This window comes from Otolemur garnettii, unplaced genomic scaffold, assembly GCF_000181295.1.
Source record: "Otolemur garnettii isolate 467f Iridium unplaced genomic scaffold, OtoGar3 scaffold00143, whole genome shotgun sequence".
Classification (NCBI taxonomy): domain Eukaryota; kingdom Metazoa; phylum Chordata; class Mammalia; order Primates; family Galagidae; genus Otolemur; species Otolemur garnettii.
This window is the reverse complement of record NW_003852538.1, coordinates 641453-647560: the sequence shown is the minus strand read 5'-3', so window position 1 is coordinate 647560 and position 6108 is coordinate 641453. Positions and strand designations below refer to the sequence as shown.

General features: G+C 42.9%; 1 protein-coding gene across 2 annotated transcripts in view; it reads left to right on the top strand.

Moving 5' to 3' along the window:
* The window catches only part of PTPRB (protein tyrosine phosphatase, receptor type B), a 125342-nt gene that overhangs the window by 25587 nt on the left and 93647 nt on the right, over nucleotides 1-6108 (top strand). The gene's annotated exons all lie outside the window — the stretch shown is intronic.

The following is a 6108-nucleotide window of genomic DNA, read 5'->3' as shown; positions in this document are numbered from 1 at the left end:
AGACACCGGGAGAGAAATGGTGGTGAGAGGAGGTCTGGGCATGGGGATGCCTCGCTGATAAGCCTGCTGATAAGATAAACTCCAGAGGAAACTGCCCCCTCTTTACATCTCACTCTCCCACTGATGTTGGTTGTTCTCCCAAGTTCCACTCACAGAATGGCAGCTTTGAAGCCCAGTTATTATGAAGTACTTGAGAAGTGACTGAATGGGAAAAGCTAGGGCTGCCGGGGGGTGTCTTGGGAGTGAAATTCCCTTTCCATTCTCCCACACCTTGCGGGGCAAGCAGCAGAATTCTACTGCTAGACCCAGATAGGCCCCCACTGGGGAACCTTCCATTTGGGAGTGGGAGCCACCGATGTTTCTATCAGGGCTCTTAATATTTTGGATCCCTAATAGATTTAGGCCAGCAAGTGCACCTCCTGTGTGCTGCTTTGATATGTAAGTGCCTGCTGCTTACCTCACCGGAGCTCTGTGAACACTCCCCCATGTGCAGCAAGACCCTGCTGCCAGCCCGGGACGTGCAGTGGAGAGGGCATGGCCAGTGTGAGCTTGGCATCCAGAATGACCTCCTAGGTGGCACCTGTGGCTCAAGGAGTAGGGTGCCGGCCCCATATACTGGAGGTGGTGTTCAAACCCAGCCCCGGCCAAAAATTGCCAAAAAGAAAAAAGCCAGAATGACCTCCTGATTGTTGAGAAGGACAAACCCTCTGGAGATAGGGTGTATTCATCTGCAACATGGGTTTCATGGACACCAGCTTTTCCTAAGGTGTGAGTGCTAGATACTAATAGTAGATTAGTGAAGATTGTGAAGCTCAGAGCTCCGGGTCTGCCCTAGAGCAGCTGAAAACTGCTATGCATTTTGTTTAAGATTTGCAGATACTGGGCCAGCCCTGTGTCCTGCTGGGGTGTGAGTGTTTTACAATGTCAGTGCATAAGTGGACATTGGGTCTCCCTGACCTGAGAGTGAAAGGAGATTAATAAAGAGACAAGACCCTTCCTTCAAGGGGTCTATAATCCAGCTGATGGTTTTAGCAGTACATTTTTTAAAAACATGATAAAATCCTTTGATCTTCTACTTTGATCAGGGTCAACCCCAACATTCAGAGATCTCTGAGATGCCACTTGTCTGCCTCACCCAGCAGAGAAGGGCAGGTGAGGAAATTGAGTGTGATTAGACCTGACTGAAGAGGCAGGCAGAGTGTGGGTCCTAGTTCATTCTTAACATTTTTTAAAGAAAAGTCAAAATCCAGGGTTTTTTCCTACATATAAAATCTCATTTTCTCAACATTGCCTACTTATTCCAAGGCTTAAAACAATGTTCAGCTCTCACTATCAAAGCAAAAAAAAAAGTCGCCTGTGCTGTTTGTTCATGGGAAGTAACTGTTTAGCAATTGCAATGTTCAGAATAAAAAGAAGGCAGAGCTTTAACCCTCTACAGATCGTTTTCTAGGTGAGATGAGATGGGTGGTTCTTTTTGTTTTCTTTTCCTTTAAAGCTGATGTTATCTTAAACCCTGTTTCATTTATATGTCCTGGGGGGCTGGTGAATCAATGTTTATGACAATCCTGACCTAGTTCCTGAAACCAAAATATAGAGCAGCCTTGCCATGCAGAGTGCCCCCCACCGCTTAAGCATGAATGCTGAGACTCCTGTGGGGTAGACTCACCTCTGAGAGCTAGGTGGTGGGAATTGGTGCCAGTGAAGGCAAGGTGGTGGGAATTGGTGCCAGTGAAGATGTAACAGAAAGACTTGAGGTTGAGAAGTGATTTGTTCACTGTTAGATCTGGTTGTAGGTTATTTGACCCTCTTGTGGGTACAAAGTTAGGACAAAAGCCATGGAAGGCCCATATCTTCCAAATTAAAAATAAAAAAAGTGGGGGAAGGGAATAGGAGAGAAACTGTGTAGAAAAAATGTGCTAGGAAATCTTAGAGATGTATTGGAAAGGGATGGTGGAACCACCAATAGAAACACATCTGACACTCCTAAAAAAAATTGTGGCCTGTCCAACAAAATGGGCAGCCATTAAATGTGTTTTGGTTCTGATATGCGAAAGAGTTTCTTGTGGGTAAGAGAGGGAAGCAATGGTAATTTATTATCATTTGGATGTTCACACAAAGATATCTGTGTCCTTAGACTTTGTTGTTCTCCAGTGTCCCTGATTGCTCAGTATCTGTGATTTACTTTAATGTTATTTATAGAATATCATTACTGACGATCATAGGACTTAACATTTATTGAACCCTTTGGCCAGAAACTGTACTATGCATATAAAACATGCCGTCATCATTTAATCCTTGTAACTGCTCTCCTAATGCTTTCATTATTTCCATTTTCCTGAACACCTGTGCTGTAGAATGTTTATCTAGAAAGAGTCCCTGAAATATAAATATTCTAAGCTATATTTCTAAATATAAAACAGGATGATTTTTTTTTTGAGACAGAGTCTCACTGTGTCACCCTCTGTAGAGTGCTGTACCATCACAGCTCACAGCAACCTCAAACTCTTTGGGCTGAAGAGGTTTGCTTGCCTCAGCCTCCTGAGTAGCTGGGACTACAGGTGCCCTCCACAACACCCGGCAATGTTTGGGTTGGAGTTGTCGTTGTTGTTTAGCAGGCCCGGGCCTCACTCGGACCTACCAGGCTGGGTGCATGTGGTCGTCACCCTACTCATAGGCACCAAGCCAAACAGAATGGGCTTAAAAAAAAACCCTACCTATCAAAATAATTTTTCCTTACATTTTAATATATCTCTTTTTAAATGTGTACACCACCCACTGGTTACAATCGTCTTCACTTTCGCCATAATGTACTATTCAGCCAGTTTAAATTAAAGGACTTTCTCTCTATAATTGTTCTGAATTGACACATTCCTTTGATTATTATGCTTTTGTTTTTTAAAAAATATTTGGAGAAAAGCCAACAGTGAGATTTGCTGAACAAAAGTACTTCCTAGGAGGACAAGTACCAAACTGGTCTGTGTCTCATGCTTATTAAGTTTGCTGCATACTGATCCTCTTTCCTTTAGCAGAGACACTTTTTTTCTGAGACTAAGTCTCACTTTGTCACCCAGGCTGGAGTGCTTTGGTGCAATCCTACCTCACTACAGCCTTAAACTCCCAGGCTCAAATGACGCTCCTTCCTCAGCCTCCCGAGTAGCTGGACCTACAGGCACCTGCTGTCATGCCCCACAAATTCTCTAACAAAAACATTTGTAGGGACAGAGTCTCACTATGCTGCCCAGGTTCTTCTCAGACTCCTGACTTCAAGCCATATTCCTCCTGTGGGCCTCCCAGAGTGCTAGAATTACAAGTGTGAGCCACTGCCCCCAGCCCACACTTCGTTTTTAATGAGAAGCTAAAAATATCAAACCCTGTATATCACATATTATCGAGGTCACCAATTTACTTAAATGACACATTCTAAGATTGTTGAAGACCTTTTAAATTATCTATGCAGCTTCTTATAATTGGACAGCTCAGTAAAATTTAAGAGAAGAACAACATGATATCATTAACTTCCTGAAAATAAAATCTCATTCAGGGTAAGAGTACAATCTAAAACTTTTGTCTGGAATTTAAGTGGCTCTTTCTCACCAACTAGGACAGGAGGGCTTGTTAAAACACAGATTATTGGGTTCTACCCCCAGCAATTCTGATTCCTTAAGTCTGTTGAAAAGCTATTAGAATTTGCATTTCTAGAAAATTCTCAGGCGGTACTGATGCTGTGCTCTGATAGCCACTCCCTCCCTCCTCCTCCTCCTGTTCCTCTTTCCGCTTCCCTCCTACTCTTATCTTTTCCCACCTTTTTCTCTTTCCCTTCAAAAAGTCCATGTTTTTAGCCGTGACTTCATAATTCCTGATCATGTTAATTATCACATAACTGCGAATTAGTTACTTTGAAAATTTTTTTTAAAACAGCTGTTTTTTCACTTATGTCAAATCAAAAGCAGCCTCGCCCTTCCCATGTAGTCTGAGAAAAATTTCCTAGTGGCAAGAAGAGGTTGTCCCCTGAAATCGTACAGAGTGGCTGATCCCAGTCCCTGGAAGGCAGTAGCTTCTAAAGCAAATGCAATGCCTTTATGCAAGATCAATAGACTCAGAAGAAGCTGAGGAATTCCAAACAAAGATGAGAATCAATGTATTCAGACTTTGTACAATAGTTTCAAACTCCTCATATAAAACACGACACCTCTGGCAGCTTCTCCAAGTCCTGTATTTCCTTGATTCTATTACAATCCTCTCTAATTTCTCATATTAATATATTTATTTTTAAAGGGAAAAATGTAATCAGTAAAAGCTTGAGTTTAAAGAACTCAAACAAAAGGACTCTCTTTTGTTTCATAGTATGCTAATTTTCATGGGTTTTTAAGATCAGCAATTATTTGAGAGCTTTGTTGTCAGCCTTAAGATTCTCCAAAAAAGAACTAATAGTCACATATCTCTGGAAAAGAGGTGTCAGTGATTACCGGAAGATGATAAATGAGATAAAGGACATATGATTCTAAATGTGTCCGTTCCTCTTTGGTAGATCAAAAGAAAATACAGTAGAACCTCTGTAAGTTGGCCACCCAAGGGACTGCAACCAGCTGGTCAGCATACAGAGGTGGTCAACGTAGAGAAGGAGGGCACTGTACGCATATGTTCATGTGGTGCACGTCCAGTCTATGAAAACAAGGCCAACAGAAGGGGATGGTCATTGTAGAGAGGTGGTCGACTATGGAGGTTCTTTTTACTATATGTAATCTTATGATTCATAATAGCTCTGTGACATATTTAAAGTAAGCACTATTCCAGTTTTGCTGTGGATGAAATTATAAAAGAAACTTATTTTCTTAATATAGCAAGGCAAGAAAAAGGTAATGTTGAAAAGGAATAAAGCTGCAAAAAGGCTCCCATAAAGCAGGTGGTAGCCAGAGCTTGAAATAGGCTTGCAGGGTCTGGTGGAGGGCAGGAGGGGGCCAGGCCATCTCTGAGGAGGCTGGAAAGTACACTAAGCTGCGCAGAGCCCTTGAACTTGGGAGCAGCACAGAGTCCAGGCTCCTCAGTAAGACAAGTGACCTGGGCAAGGAAATAGCAAGGACACAGATACCTTAGGTTTCACCTTTTCAAATTGTTTGCTAACTTGCAAAGGAGATCTGAAATCTCTGATCTGGCTGCAGAGATTTGAGATCTCCGGTCTAGCAGCAGGTTAAAAGTTCAGGGAATCCTTGAAAGAAAAGAAACTTTATTTTTCATTAACAGATTTTTTAAAATAGATGTTTTCTAAAAGATTTGAAATGATTTTTGCTTTTTACCTTTTTTCTACTTTTCCATAACGGAGATACATGAGATAAACTAGCCAAAAAGACAGCTTTATGCATAATTTGTTTACTTGAAAAGGAGGCAGTCTGTTCTTCCCACTGATCTGAAATTTAGAATATGGAATCTCATGTCCTTGGTCATTGTTGGAGATGGCAGCCCCCCCCTCCCAATCAAAAACTATAAAAGTTGTTGCACTAATCTGCTGTTAGCACCTGTGTACAATTAAATAGCTTTGCTGTTCCCTAATTGGGAGCTTTTCCAGCGCCCACCTTCAGTCACAGAACCCTCTGGGTCCGGAGGCGCTTTCCAAAGGGCGCACAGTTAGTTGGTGCTGAAAGCTGAGTAAAGGCCATTTCTTTGTAAATTTGTGGGGAGCTAAGCCAAGAATAGTCTTCTTCTCAGACAAGAGTTTAGGCGGCTTCCCGCTGTTGGGTAATTATGGATGGAAAGGCTTTGACTGGGGATGAGGCAGTGAGGGAACCGCTCTGCTGTGCTGAACCGTTGGTGGCGATTAGACTTGCTGTGGGTCAGCGCTGCTCGTAATGGATTCAGGGAGGACACCGATCTCCACAGGAGAAGAGAGAAAGTGAGTGGGCTGGGAGGGAAGAACCAAGGTCAGGTGGACAATGGTCCCACTCCTTTCGGGGTCTTTTTTCTTTTGCTGGTGTCAAGGGGACGCACTGGAACAAATGACTGCTTGGAGGTGAGACGGGCAAAGCGCTCTAATAAAAGGCTTCAGGAGAGAGTGTAGGCGACCCAGGGAAAAGTGCTGCGGTCAAGTTTAATCCTGGGAAAAGAGGCCCTGGA